This window comes from Hyla sarda, chromosome 1 (assembly GCF_029499605.1).
Source record: "Hyla sarda isolate aHylSar1 chromosome 1, aHylSar1.hap1, whole genome shotgun sequence".
Lineage (NCBI taxonomy): Eukaryota > Metazoa > Chordata > Amphibia > Anura > Hylidae > Hyla > Hyla sarda.
Window position 1 is genome coordinate 293,646,915 of NC_079189.1, and position 15,340 is coordinate 293,662,254.

The 15,340-nt window shown below is 46.4% G+C and overlaps 1 protein-coding gene across 11 annotated transcripts in view; it reads left to right on the plus strand.

The window, feature by feature from the left end:
* Positions 1–15,340, plus strand: part of LOC130267700 (uncharacterized) — a 309,666-nt gene that overhangs the window by 26,158 nt on the left and 268,168 nt on the right. The window contains exons 1-3 of one of the 11 annotated variants that reach the window (XM_056517847.1): positions 13,919–13,980; positions 14,079–14,152; positions 14,238–14,315. The exons of 9 other annotated variants lie outside the window; for them this stretch is intronic. The gene's annotated coding sequence lies outside the window, so the exon portion shown is untranslated. Of the gene's footprint in view, positions 1–13,918; positions 14,153–14,237; positions 14,316–15,340 lie in introns of those variants that run through there. One more of the 11 variants, XM_056517855.1, reaches the window with a different exon arrangement.

A 15,340-nucleotide genomic window follows, 5' to 3' on the forward strand; every position in this document is an offset into this window, starting at 1 on the left:
TGTCTCGGTATATGAACTCTTTATACAGGGAGCTCCCCCATACAGCACACAGCATAGTAGCACAAACAACAGGAGCATAGCTGTAAGTGAGGATGTGCTGATGAGCGCATGACGGCAGGGCCAGCCGCTCCTGTAATGTAAGTTGCGATGCCGGCAGGCATCTACCTCCCACAAAGGACCAGTCTGGTACAGGGGCCAGAGTCCAGGCAGAGGAGGCGGTAGATAAATCTGTATGGCCTCCGTCAAAGGGAGGGTGCCAGCGACGTCAGTGAGGAGGTCCCGGCAGCTGCACGAGGAGTGAAGTAGGAGACCAGGGCCAGATATCTCCAGGTACAGAGCACTAAAGCTGTTCCAAGTAGGCTATAAAGGATCCCCTAAGATTAGGGATAAAGGTGCTGACCTGTGCGATCAGAGTGAGTAGCTGGGATAAGTGAAAAGTCTTTCCAAAGTCCCTTAGTAGCAGGAGCTGAGGTGCTGCATGTCTGCTTTTTTTTAATTTTTTAACCCCTTGAGGACCAAGCCCATTTTGACCTTAAAGGGGTACTCTGCCCCTAAACACCTTATCCTCCATCTAAGGATAGGGGATAAGATGTCTGATCACGGGGGTCCTGCATTCTCTCTTGTAGCCCCCAGTTCATCTGCAGCACAGAGCCGAAGTTTGCTTCGCGTCTGATGACTCATGATAAAGGGCCACGCCCTGGTGAGTCATCAGGCAAGGAGCAAACTTCGGCACCGTGCTGCAGATGACTAGGGGGCTGCAGGAGAGATCGCGGTGGTACCCAGTCGCGGGACCCCTGCGATCAGACATCTTATCCCCTATCCTTGGATAGGGGATAAGATGTCTAGGGGCGGAGTACCACTTTAAGGACCAGGCCATTTTTTGCAAATCTGACCAATCACTTTATGCATTAATTACTCTGGGATGCTTTTACTTATGAATTTGATTCAGATAGTTTTTTCTGAGACATATTCTGCTTTAAGACATATTCTGCTTTAAGTGGTAAATTTTCATAGATACTTGCATCATTTCACATTACATATAGAAGAGGAAGAAACCTGAGGGATCGCCTGGTCAACAGCCATTTTGAACCTCCCACTACCTCTACATGGCTGGAAAACAGACAGTTTAAATGTGGTAAATGCCATGCATGTCATTTCATCAATATTGGCTCCAGCTATACAGACATGCATCTTAAGACTTTTTTGCAAATTTCTTTGCAAACTGCCATACAAGATATGTTGTCTACATCTGTATATGCAAATGCAGTGCCAGATATATAGGAAAAACCACGAGACAATTCAAGAAACCAATCCTCGAACATATAGGGGACATTAAAAACCACAGGAATAAGCCCGTTGAACGCCATGTAAACGACAAACATAATGGAGAACTAAGTTTTATTTAATTCAAAGTCCTACAAATAGTCAAAATGGGAATTAAAAAAGGAGACATTGACTTACTAGTTACCCAAAAAGAAACCAGGTGGATCTTTACACTTGGTACAGTTCTTCCAAACGGGCTCAACAAGCAGCTTAGTTTTGCCAGGTTTCTTAAATGTTATTACTCAATAGATCATCAGGCTTTGTCATCAACCTTAATGACTTATCCTATCTATTGGAGTATTCCCTTTCCCCTCTTGTCCCCCTCCCCCTATACTCCCAACAATGGTAGTCCAATCCATAGTCCTTATAGCATGGGTGTCAAACATGCGGCCCACAATGAATATCTTTGCAGCCCGGCATCCCTGAGTCCCGAAAAATCTTTTCAGGACACAAGGATCCCCCGGTTACCTCTCTGCGGCCCTGCGTTAACTTTAAAAATGCAGGGGCCGCCTGGAGGTAGCACACGCAGGGACGTCACTGATGTCCCTTGCGTGCGCCTACAGGAAAAGAGCGGAGCAGTGAGGAGGACGCGCGAGTATGGTAAGTCACCACTCACCAGCACGTCATCTTCGGTGTTGCGACCACCACTTCTCCGGTCCCGGGACCTACTGCTATGGCCCATAGGCCATAGCAGTAGATCGTGCCCCGGACCGGAGGAGTGGTGGTCGGAACACTGAAGTGGGGCAGTAAACAGGCATACAGCCTCCAGCCATACACTGTATATGGCTGAAGGCTGTATGTCTGTGGGGGAACTGTACTGCACCTATTCTGGGGGAGCTATACTGCACCTAATGTGGGGAACTATACTGCCAACCTAATGTGAGGGAACTGTACTGCACCTAATGTGGGGGAGCTATATTGCACCTAATGAAGGGAGCTATAGTGCACTGTCTTGTGCAGGGGGGCATGGGGTATTGTGCAAAAGGGGGCATGGGGTCTTGTGCAAAGGGGGCATGGAGTGTTGTACAAAAGGGGCATGGGGTCTTGTGTAGGGTGGGCAAGGGGTCTTGTGCAGGGGGGCATGAGATGTTGTGCAGAAGGGCATGGGGTGTTGTGCAGGGAGGGCATGGGGTTTTTTTCACATCATTTTGACATGCTTGCCTTACAGGCTTAGATATTTTCCTGTAACTATTTAATTCACACAAATTTTCCTTAGATATTATCTATGTGTACCAGTCTTTATTTCTAAAATAAACACCCCTTTTTCGGTTTGACTAATATTAAATAGGATATAATTTTGTAATACAGGATTAACTTCCAGGCAGTGGAAGAGAGGTGGTTGTGGTAAAAATAAAAGCAAGTACACTAAGCGATTGTGTGTCTTTATACAAGAGTGTGAAGTATACAAGTGTGTGAGCATAAAAGTGAGGGGACTTAGAATTAAGGGACTTTAAATTCAGGAAGTTTAAATTGAAATATTTGATTTTTTTTTCTTTTCTGTAAATTTTTGCTATCCCCAAATCTAGTATGACCTCCATGTTGGAAAAGGCAGTCCAGTGTGCATCTTGCACAATGTATGCAATCCTTGAACAGCAGTTTGAGGGTGCATATTGTTGTGCGAGATGTGTGCGAGTTGTTCATTTGGAAGCCCAGATCCTGGATCTAGAGGAGCAACTGGCAACACTGAGATGCATTGACAACCCGGAGAGGAGTCTCCTGCTCACTGAGCAGGTACTCTCTGGGGTAGAGGTGGGGGATGATAGTGGGATGTAGGTGCAGGACAGTCAGGCAGTTAGCTGGATTACAGTTAGAAAACGGGGTAGAGGGAAAAGTGTCAGGGAGGCTAGTCCTGAACTGGCACACCCCAACAAGTTTGCCCGGTTGGCAGATGAGGGGGAGGCCATTTCATAGCTAGCGGTACTGCAGCAGGACTCTGCCTCTGACCGCCAGGGGGGTGTCTGCTCCAGGAAGGAGGGAGGGAGGAGTGCAGGGCAGGCCAGACAGGTACTGGTAGTGGGGGACTCAATTATTAGGGGGACAGACAGGGCGATCTGTCACAAAGACCGGGATCGGCGAACAGTGTTGTCTTCCTGGCGCTCGAGTTTGGCACATCGTGGATCGGGTTGACAGGTTGCTGGGTGGGGCTGGAGAAGACCCAGCAGTCATGGTACATATTGGCACCAATGACAAAGTAAGAGGTAGGTGGAGTGTCCTTAAAAAGGATTTCAATCCTTAAAAAGGACTTAGGCTGCAAGCTTAAGGCAAGGACCTCCAAGGTAGTATTTTCTGAAATATTACCTGTACCACGAGCCACACCAGAGAGGCAGCAGGAGATTAGGGAGGTAAACAAGTGGCTCAGAAGCTGGTGTAGGAAGGAGGGGTTTGGGTTCATGGAGAACTGGGCAGACAAATATGATGAACACTGTGTCTGATAAGATTGATGATTGTATCTATAAACTGTCTGATTTAAAGCATCTAAATGAATATGCGGGATGGGATAAAAACACCTGTAATAAAACAAAAAAAATTCGAGAAGGAGCTAGCTGCAAATAAACTAAAAAAACTTAATAGGGATAGATCAGACTACTCTAATAACAATATTAAATATTGGCTAAAAGAACGTACCAATATACCCACCAATAATTTACCCCGTACTAACACTACATCCCGGAAAAACAAACCTGTCAAACATTTTAATACATGGCAACCGAAGAAACCATTTCCAACAATACAGAAACCCGCTCCTATTATCAGAAACCAACCCATCCCAGCCCCAAGGAAAAATCTGGGCATTCACCCACCCCATCGGGAACTGAGGAAAAGCACATCTAAAACACCAGAAATCACCACTAGAACGATTCCAGAAGAACTACTCGAATACGTTCAGAATCGCACCTCATCCCTCCCGTCGGGGCGTTTTTCATCGAACATACCTGAGGAGGAACAACTATTCGAAGATTCCCTTCTTACGGTACATGGCAGCCTAACACCGACTGAGGACTCCATAGTGCAAGAATCCTCCAACCTGTTCTTCACCCCCTGCACCAACCCCCATTTGGAAACAGATGGGACAGAAGACAATACCAATTTTTCGAATCATACACTATTAGCGGAGTCTTTTTTAGGGCTTCCTCCGGCTCTACATCTCACACCAGAACCACCACCGATCACCACCGAAATAGTGCACCGAGCACCTCCGATCCGCCCCATCAGATTAAAAAGAAAAGAAAGAGAGGGAGAAGAGGCGGAAGAAGAAAGACGAAAGAAACCGACGGTCAACAGACGCACCCCACCACAATAGAAAAGAAGAATACCACAAGTTCATCAGATACAGTCAAGATTTTCAACTTGTCAAAAAGAGCTCTCACCCCCATTGAGACAGGGGTTCTGGCGAAAGGACTTTCATTTTGTCCCTCAAGGCAGTCCAAGGACTCTGATTTATTTTTGGACTTAAATGCCTTTATTAGGAAACTAACATTAAAAAGACATTTCAATCTACCACGCATATTAAATGGCAATTTTACCATACCCAAAAATGCGGAGTATTCGACAGAACTGAATCCTCCCCCCATTAATTCTGGCTTAAAGCCTAAATCAGTGTTTTACCCCACTCACCATCGAGGAAATTTTATTGAAACATTCATGGCAGGGGTATCTCAAGATTTTGAAACTATGACCAAGAATAATGGTAAAAAAAAGCACCGCGCACCCAAATCTGAACCTCCAACAAAGGAAGGCCCTAAAAAACTTGTCCGAGGATTCATCCATCATCATAAAATCGGCGGATAAAGGAGGTGGAATCGTAATTCAGACCAGGGAAGAATACATTGCAGAATCATATAGACTATTAGCGGATGAAACATTCTACATTACGTTGGATAGAAACCCAACCCTCAGCTATCAGAAAGAAATGTCAGTCCTTTTGGACAAAGGACTGAAGGATGGTACAATCAATAAACAAGAGTATAACTTTATCAAAATATCTGAACCTGATGTCCCCATATTCTATCATCTACCGAAAATACACAAATGCCTCAATAACCCTCCTGGTCGTCCAATAATCTCTGGAATCAATTCACTTACATCCAATCTGTCGCAATACATTGATCTCCATCTCCAGAAATATGTCTGCCAATTACCTTCCTACACCCGTGATACTAGTGATTTTATCAACTCCATTATTAATCTGAAATGGGAAGATCATTTCTCCTTCCTTACCATGGACATAATGTCACTTTATACTATCATTCAACATGATCAAGGAATCGCTGCAGTGTCGCGATACCTAGACCGCGACAAACAGATGCCCAGCGAACAACAGGAATTTATACTAGCCGCAATAAAATTCATTTTAGAACATAATTTTTTCAGATTCAATGGGACCATTTACAAACAACACTGTGGCACAGCGATGGGCTCTAAATTCGCACCCAGTTTAGCAAATCTGTTTATGGGAGCATTTGAGGAGCAGTATATCTATGAGCACCCCCTGTTCCGGCATTGTATTATTTACAAAAGGTATATCGATGATATATTCATCGTATGGGACAACAATACAACGGAACTTACAGAATTCATCTCCTGTTTAAACAAAAATCCATGCAACGTTCGTTTCACATATACACACTATGCAAATAATGCTGAGTTTCTTGATGTAATTGTCTCACATGACAATCGTGGACATATTAATACGAAAACCTTCTTTAAAGCCGTGGACAGAAATAGTTATCTTAATTATAAAAGCTGTCATTCAGACAAATGGACCAAGAATATCCCTTTCGGACAGTATAAGAGAATCCGCCGGAACTGTACGACGGACCAAGACTACAAAGAGCAGAGCAAAATCCTGGATAATAGATTTAAGGAAAAAGGCTATCCAAAATCTCTGATCAGAAATAGTAAGCTAAAAGCGAGCCACCTGGACCAGAAGACCTGCCTTCAACCTAAAACTATGAACCCAACAAATATAACAGAAGATAAAACCTACACATATAATTTTTTAACCACTTACTCTACAGACCATCGGAACATTAAACAAATACTACAATCGCACTGGGATATATTACTACTAGATCCTTTCTTAAAAGACATCTTACCAGCACGCCCAAAAATCACCTTCAGAAGGAACCAATCTCTGAAGAACATGCTGGCCCCGAGCAAGCTGAGGAATATAAGGAAACCTACATTAACAACTAACACTATCACAGGGGCTTTCCGATGCGGGACGGCAAATTGCAAATGTTGTTCCAACATAAAAAATCGATGCAAAGCCTTCACCTCCAAAACCACTGGTGAAACATTTAAGATTAAAACTCTAATGACCTGCAAAACTGAATATGTAATTTACCTCCTGGAATGTACCTGCGGCACCCAATATGTTGGCAGAACCACACAAATGCTCAGCACAAGACTCAATAACCATCGATCCAATGTGAAAAAAGGTTATCAACAACATATCATGCTGCACTACGACACGAATGTAAGTTTTCTGATTTCTCTATATTACCCATAGAACATATTCCGGCCACCAGCCATCGTCGCTACACGCAGTTGTGCAGGAGGGAGAACTACTGGATTTTCAAGCTGAAAACTTTAAACCCACTAGGCTTGAATGATTATATCGAACACTCGATTTAATCAAAGAAATACATACCTACCAGTGCTAGAAGAAACCTCTCTTTTTCCCCTCGGGTCCCATGACCAAGTTCATATCGGGATCCACTCCTATTGGTCACCGCGGCGGAAGCAGGACAGAGAGCAGTCACTGGACCTACGAAACTCACAGCGGGGACCTTCACAAATACCATTGAAAAGCTACACAGATACCGGCCTGTCACTGATAGGCCAATCGCCCAGACCAATGGCATATACCAAAAAGTAGCTACGTACACATACGAGCACCTTACCAGATAATACCAAACAATCCGGCAAAAGATCTGATTGGCTTAGCAGCCGTTTTTTGAAATCTGAATCTTGCACCATCCATTGACAGAATACAAGTGATTCTGATTGGCCACCTCGCTCTGCACTTCATAGTGATTGGTCGGCGTATTTATCACATACGAAGCGACCTTTACGACGTACATTTCCCCAGCCGATAACGTGCTCTATTGGCTACTAACTATTTTGACGTCATGTGCGGCTCTATGATGATTGGTCGCTGTGGTTTGTGAATGAACCAGCGTACCAGCGCTAGATATGACGTATACATCCGGCTCCAAGCCTCGTCTTGGTTATCCCAAAGTCCAACCCTGTTTTCTGGACTTATACACTGTAATACAACGCTCGCTCATAAAAGACTACAGATATATAGAATATTGACATAATTCTGCGCTATCACATGTTTTGTATACTTGCATTGTTTTTTTATATGTCTTTGTATAATATGTGTAGAAAACTGATCATATGCATTTTTAACAGTGAATGTGAATTTTATTGAAAACGCCCTGTCACGATCCCGGCTGGCAGGAGGTGGATCCTCTGTGCCAGAGAGGGATTGGCGTGGACCGTGCTAGTGGACCGGTTCTAAGTCACTACTGGTTTTCACCAGAGCCCGCCGCAAAGCGGGATGGTCTTGCTGCGGCGGTAGTGACCAGGTCGTATCCACTAGCAACGGCTCAACCTCTCTGGCTGCTGAAGATAGGCGCGGTACAAGGGAGTAGACAGAAGCAAGGTCGGACGTAGCAAAAGGTCGGGGCAGGCAGCAAGGTTCGTAGTCAGGGTGGATAGCAGAAGTTCTGGTACACAGGCTTTGGACACACAAAACGCTTTCACTAGGCACAAGGGCAACAAGATCCGGCAAGGGAGGGCATGGGAGGAGGTCAGATATAGGCAGGGACCAGGTGGAAGCCAATTAAGCTAATTGGGCCAGGCACCAATCATTGGTGCACTGGCCCTTTAAGTCTCAGGGAGCTGGCGCGCGCGCGCCCTAGAGAGCGGAGCCGCGCGCGCCAGCACATGACAGCAGGGGACGGGAACGGGTAAGTGACCTGGGATGCGATTCGCGAGCGGGCGCGTCCCGCTGTGCGAATCGCATCCCCGACGGCCATGACAGTGCAGCGCTCCCGGTCAGCGGGACCGACCGGGGCGCTGCGGAGAGAGAGACGCCGTACGCGCTCCGGGGAGGAGCGGGGACCCGGAGCGCTAGGCGTAACAGTACCCCCCCCCTTAGGTCTCCCCTTCTCTTTGTCCGGTAACTGCCTCCCCTGGGATGAGGACACCGGGAAAGGATGGAGGGATTCCTCAACGGCAGGCAGTACAGCAGGAGTGGGAATGGGGAGGGAGGGCAGAGGGCGAGGCCTGGCACGGGGCAGTGTGACACCAGGACGAGGGCCATGAGGAGGCACCGAGGCTTGCCTGACTGGACTGGGAGGGGGGGAGAGGCACTTCTTAAGGCGGGCAGAGTCCATAACGACCTTAGGGAGACCGGATACAGGAGGAACCACAGGGTCACGGCAGGGAGTACTGGGAACCGGTTTAAGGCAGTCCTTGAAGCAAGAGGTACCCCAGCTCTTGATCTCCCCTGTGGACCAATCCAGGGTTGGGGAATGGTGTTGAAGCCAGGGTAGTCCAAGGAGAATTTCAGAAGTGCAATTGGAGAGGACCAAAAACTCAATTTTCTCATGATGAGGTCCGATGCACATTAGGAGGGGCTTCGTGCGGAAACGCACGGTGCAATCCAACCTGGCACCGTTGACCGCGGAAATGTGGAGTGGCTTGACAAGACGGGTCACCGGGATGCGGAATTTATTCACCAAGGACTCCCGAATAAAATTCCCAGAAGCACCAGAGTCCAGGCAGGCCACGGCTGAGAGGGAAGAGCTGGCTGAAGGAGAAATCCGTATAGGCACCGTGAGACGTGGAGAAGTCGACTTAGCATCAAGAGACGCCACACCCACGAGAGCTGGGTGCGAGCGTGCGTTTCCCAGACGTGGAGGACGGATGGGGCAATCCACCAAAAAATGTTCGGTACTGGCACAGTACAGACAAAGATTCTCTTCCTTACGGCGATTCCTCTCTTCCAGGGTCAGGCGAGACCGATCCACTTGCATGGCCTCCTCGGCGGGAGGCCTAGGCGCAGATTGCAATGGAGACTGTGGGAGAGGTGTCCAGAGATCTAAGTCTTTTTCCTGGCGGAGCTCTTGATGCCTCTCAGAAAAACGCATGTCAATGCGAGTGGCTAGATGAATGAGTTCATGCAGGTTAGCAGGAGTATCTCGTGCGGCCAGAACATCTTTAATGTTGCTGGATAGGCCTTTTTTAAAGGTCGCGCAGAGGGCCTCATTATTCCAGGAAAGTTCAGAAGCAAGAGTACGGAATTGTATGGCGTACTCGCCAACGGACGAATTACCCTGGACCAGGTTCAGCAGGGCAGTCTCAGCAGAAGAGGCTCGGGCAGGTTCCTCAAAGACACTTCGAATTTCCGAGAAGAAGGAGTGTACAGAGGCAGTGACGGGGTCATTGCGATCCCAGAGCGGTGTGGCCCATGACAGGGCTTTTCCAGACAGAAGGCTGACTACAAAAGCCACCTTAGACCTTTCAGTAGGAAACTGATCCGACATCATCTCCAAGTGCAGGGAACATTGCGAAAGAAAGCCACGGCAAAACTTAGAGTCCCCATTAAATTTGTCCGGCAAGGACAGGCGGAGGCTAGGAGTGGCCACTCGCTGCGGAAGAGGTGCAGGAGCTGGCGGAGGAGATGGTTGCTGCTGCTGTAGCTGAGACTGAATCTGCTGTAGCTGCGACTGGAGTTGCTGAGTCATGGTGGTCAAGTACGACAGCTGGTGATCTTGTTGGGCAATCTGTCGGGCTTGCTGGGCGACCAGTGTGGGGAGGTCGGCGACAACTGGCAGAGGAACTTCAGCGGGATCCATGGCCGGATCTACTGTCACGATCCCGGCTGGTAGGAGGTGGATTCTCTGTGCCAGAGAGGGATTGGCGAGGACCGTGCTAGTGGACCGGTTCTAAGTCACTACTGGTTTTCACCAGAGCCCGCCGCAAAGCGGGATGGTCTTGCTGCGGCGGTAGTGACCAGGTCGTATCCACTAGCAACGGCTCAACCTCTCTGACTGCTGAAGATAGGCGCGGTACAAGGGAGTAGACAGAAGCAAGGTCGGACGTAGCAGAAGGTCGGGGCAGGCAGCAAGGTTCGTAGTCAGGGTGGATAGCAGAAGTTCTGGTACACAGGCTTTGGACACACAAAACGCTTTCACTAGGCACAAGGGCAACAAGATCCGGCAAGGGAGTGCATGGGAGGAGGTCAGATATAGGCAGGGACCAGGTGGAAGCCAATTAAGCTAATTGGGCCAGGCACCAATCATTGGTGCACTGGCCCTTTAAGTCTCAGGGAGCTGGCGCGCGCGCGCCCTAGAGAGCGGAGCCGCGCGCGCCAGCACATGACAGCAGGGGACGGGAACGGGTAAGTGACCTGGGATGCGATTCGCGAGCGGGCGCGTCCCGCTGTGCGAATCGCATCCCCGACGGCCATGACAGTGCAGCGCTCCCGGTCAGCGGGACCGACCGGGGCGCTGCGGAGAGAGAGACGCCGTACGCGCTCCGGGGAGGAGCGGGGACCCGGAGCGCTAGGCGTAACACGCCCCTTTGTGGGCAGTACAGAGTTTTTGTTTTTTTGCCCCTTTTTTCCTTATATAAATGGCGCCCAACTGTATGTACCTTATAATATTATTCCTTGCAATTGAGAAAGAGGGAACTTACCCTCGAAACGTGTTTTGCATTTCCACATCTCAGTTTATGTTTCAATAAATGAGATTTTAAATTATAAGACTGAACTTCATTCCGTTCTCTACAAGGCAGCGCCACTGCAGACCAATTTTTTTTTTTTGCATCACTCCACAAGTTTATTGCCGATCTCTCATCGAGGACCCGGCCGGACCCTGCAGGCTGCAGCCAGAGACCATCTGACCCCATACGGAGGGGAGATATGCACATATCAAGCTATACCCCAGGTGAGTACCACTAATACTGGGGTTGCGGACCGGGATTATCCCACTGAATTACGCAAGGCGCTATCCTCTCCCTGTCTCTTTTATCTCTTTTCCACATAACCCAGGAAGAAGTACAGTGCCGCCTACAAAAAAAATCAAAATAGACAAATCACCAGGTCCAGATTGCATTCACCCCTGTGTTCTAAAGGAATTAAGTAATGTAATAGACAGACCCCTATTTTTAATATTCAGGGACTCTATAGTGACAGGGACTGTTCCCCAGGACTGGCGCATGGCAAATGTGGTGCCAGTATTTAAGAAGGGGTCAAAAGGTGACCCTGGGAATTATAGACCTGTTAGTTTAACCTCGGTTGTATGTAAATTGTTTGAGGGTTTCCTAAGAGATGCTATTTTGGAATATCTTGATAAAAATAAATGTATGACTCCATATCAGCATGGATTTATGAGGGATCGATCCTGTCACATTAACCTGATCAACTTTTATGTGGAGGTGAGCTCCAGACTGGACCAGGGGCAATCGCTGGATGTCGTATATCTGGATTTTTCCAAAGCATTTGATACGGTTCCACATAAAAGGTTGGTGCATAAAATGAGAAGGTTTGGGCTGGGGTAGAATGTGTGCAAGTGGGTAAGTAACTGGCTCAATGATAGGAAACAGAGGGTGGTTATTAATGTTACTTATTCTGATTGGGTGACTGTTACTAGTGGGGTACCACAGGGGTCCGTCTTGGGTCCTGTCCTATTTAATATATTCATTAATGACCTTGCAGAGGGGTTGAATAGTAAAGTAGCAATTTTGCAGATGACACTAAACTCTGTAAAGCGGTAAACACTATAGAGGACAGTGCACTGTTACAAATGGATCTGGATAGGTTGGAGGTTTGGGCTGGGAAGTGGCAGATGAGATTCAACACTGATAAATGCACATGGGGAAGAGAAATCCAAGCTGGGATTATGTATTAAATGGGAGAAATCTTGGGACGACTGACATGGAAAAGGACATGGGGGTCTTAGTTAACAGTAAATTTAGCTGTAGTGACCAGTGTCGGGCAGCTGCTGCCAAGGCTAATAAAATCATGGGGTGCTTCAATAGGGGCATAGATGCCCACGACAAGGAAATAATTCTACTGTTGTACAAATCACTAGTCAGACCACACATAGAATACTGTGTACAGTACTGGGCACCAGTGTACAAGAAACATATAGTGGAGCTGGAGAGGGTTCAAAGACGGGCGACCAGAGTAATACGGGGAATGGGAGGACTACAGTACCCAGAAAGATTATCAGAATTAGGGTTATTTAGTTTAGAAAAAAAGAAGGCTTAGGGGAGACCTAATAACTATGTATAAATATATCAAGGGGCAGTACAGAGATCTCTCCCATGATCTATTTATACCAAGGACTGTATAAATAACAAGGGGGCATCCTCTACATCTAGAGGAAAGAAGGTTTCTACACCAGCACAGATGGGGGTTCTTTACTGTAAGAGCAGTGAGACTGTGGAATTCTCTCCCGGAGGAGGTGGTCATGGGGAACTCTGTAATAGAGTTCGAAAAGGGGCTGGATGCATTTTTGGAGTGTAATAACATTACTGGTTATATATACTAGATTTATAAGGACAGATGGTTGATCCAGGGATTTATTCTGACTGCCATATTTGGAGTCGGAAAGTAATTTTTATGTCTAGTATGAAGGTTTTTTGCCTTCCTCTGGATCAACTTAACTCAATAGGGACTTATTAGGGTTATAGGTTGAACTTGATGGACTCTGGTCTTTTTTCAACCTTATGAACTATGTTACTATAAATACCAGCCTCCTCCCTAATAAACCTACACCAATTCTTCTTGCCCTGACTAAAAATATGGCACTTGTCCCTTTGCATTCCACAGGGGAACACATTCGACACCATATCGGGTGCTCTCTACAATGGGTTATTACATGTCTCCCATGCGTTCCACTGTGGAATGCAGTGATGCGCACTACTTCCAGCACACGCGCCATTCGCATACTGAGTGGAGCGCAGTTCATCCGCCCACACCGGAAGTGACCTCACTTCTGGTGGCGCGCTCAATCACGCCCACATAAATATAGCACTGGCCGGCACTACCTTTTGCCACGCCAGTCGGAAGCGATCCTACGGACCGTATAGGACCTCTGTAAGTACACTAATATTAATTTGTTATTTATAAGACTACACCCTATATCCTGTGTATAACAATCTTATGCAATATTGATACTCTATACCTGTTAATGGGGCCTAGTGTACAGCTATGTATAGTATTATATACCATAGGGCCACATCATAATCCATCATTATGCTATTTTGGGGCCATACTTTACACCACTCTGTGTGGCCATGGTCTATACCAACAATGGGGCCACATCAAACATCATCTACATGCCATTTTGGGGCCACACTTTATACCACTTTATGGGGCCATTGTCTATACAAAGTTGGGGCCATATTGTATATTTCAACTATGGTGCCATACTTGCATTTTCATTACTAAGCATATTGCAAGTACACAATGGGGCCTACCATATTATATTAGAATATTGCAATCGCTCTTCCTATACCTATATGCAAATTATAAACTAGGGCCACCTCTTACATGTATTTTTGATATAATAGGTAGCCCCCTCAGCTACGCATACTGAAGGATCCCTTACCCTATCTGGACGGACACTAAAGGTAGGCATCCGATACTCCCTTACAACATCTAGATTTAAACCTGAATGCTGTTACACATCCATACACCTCCCCAATTTCCAATCTATTTGTTTCCTTAGGTTCCTTAGGTTACCCTTCCTCCTGTAGACCTTGGTATAATATATTCTAATCCAATATCCCTTCTATGAACGAGGTAATATTAACTTACAATCATTTCTCCTCATCTTTAAGCCCCCACTTAAGCGTCTCACACTTCTATCATTGCTACTCGCTAATAGGGCCACGTCAGGATCCTCACTGCAGTAGACGCTACCTACTCATTCAACAATTGGCTAAACCAGAGCTCATTGAGCGAGGTAGGTGCCCTAGTGATCCTCTTGTTCCTACCCCTTCATCCTATTTCCTAAATCCTATACTTATCACATCAATTATATACCTACAGGAATACAGTACACAGCCTGTCTACTATTGGACTATGTAAGGACCACCTAGTACATGAACATGCACATAGGGTCTCATTATCTGAAAATACCTGATACTTATCAGAACCTCCTTGTTTTATAGTTTGACAATTTTTGTTCTGTTAGTTGTGGGACGGGTTTTCATAGTATATTCCTGCTCCCTCTTATACTAGTCCCTGAGGAGTCATGCCACATGACTATTAGACACGACGAAACGCGTTGGATTTTCTTACTGAATAGCAGTGTTTTGTAATCACTGTAATACGCGTATACATGTGTTTGCATATTCTATAACTCACTGTCTGTGCAATTGGAGGTTCTACCAACCAGCGTTTTACCACTTACGGTTTCCTTACCTCTATTGCATCTGGTGCCTTGCCTTACCCAGAGGGAGAGGTAGGAGGTTCCAGATACAGGTGGCATTCTCTAGGAAGGCCTCTCTGCAGTAACAGGCAGGGGGTCTATATGGACCAAGCAGGGTCAGCATTTAGGAGCTGTCGTGAATGGTACAATTTCTGGGGCCTGTTGTGTTGGAATATAACTAAACCATGTGTTGTTATCTTTTTATCTAATTAATATCTTTTATTGTTTATGTTCCTATTTTAATGTATATCAATAAAAGCTAACTTTTAGACCTCATTGGGGTTTATTTATTAACGTGATCCTGACTCTTTGTCGGGTTTTGCGCCCAAATTGTGTTGCACGTCCCTTGCGACACAATTTGCGACAAAAAAAAACACCAAAACCCTCCATTTTACAAGAAAAACCTGAAAAGGGTGCGTGGCCACGGGATAAAGTTTGCGTGGTCCAGACAAAAGGGGCATGACAGTTTAGAAAAATCCCAACATATTTACTATGGTTTCCACAGAAAATGTGGTGGATTTTTGCTGAGGAAAACCCAACAGATCAGAACAGTTGTA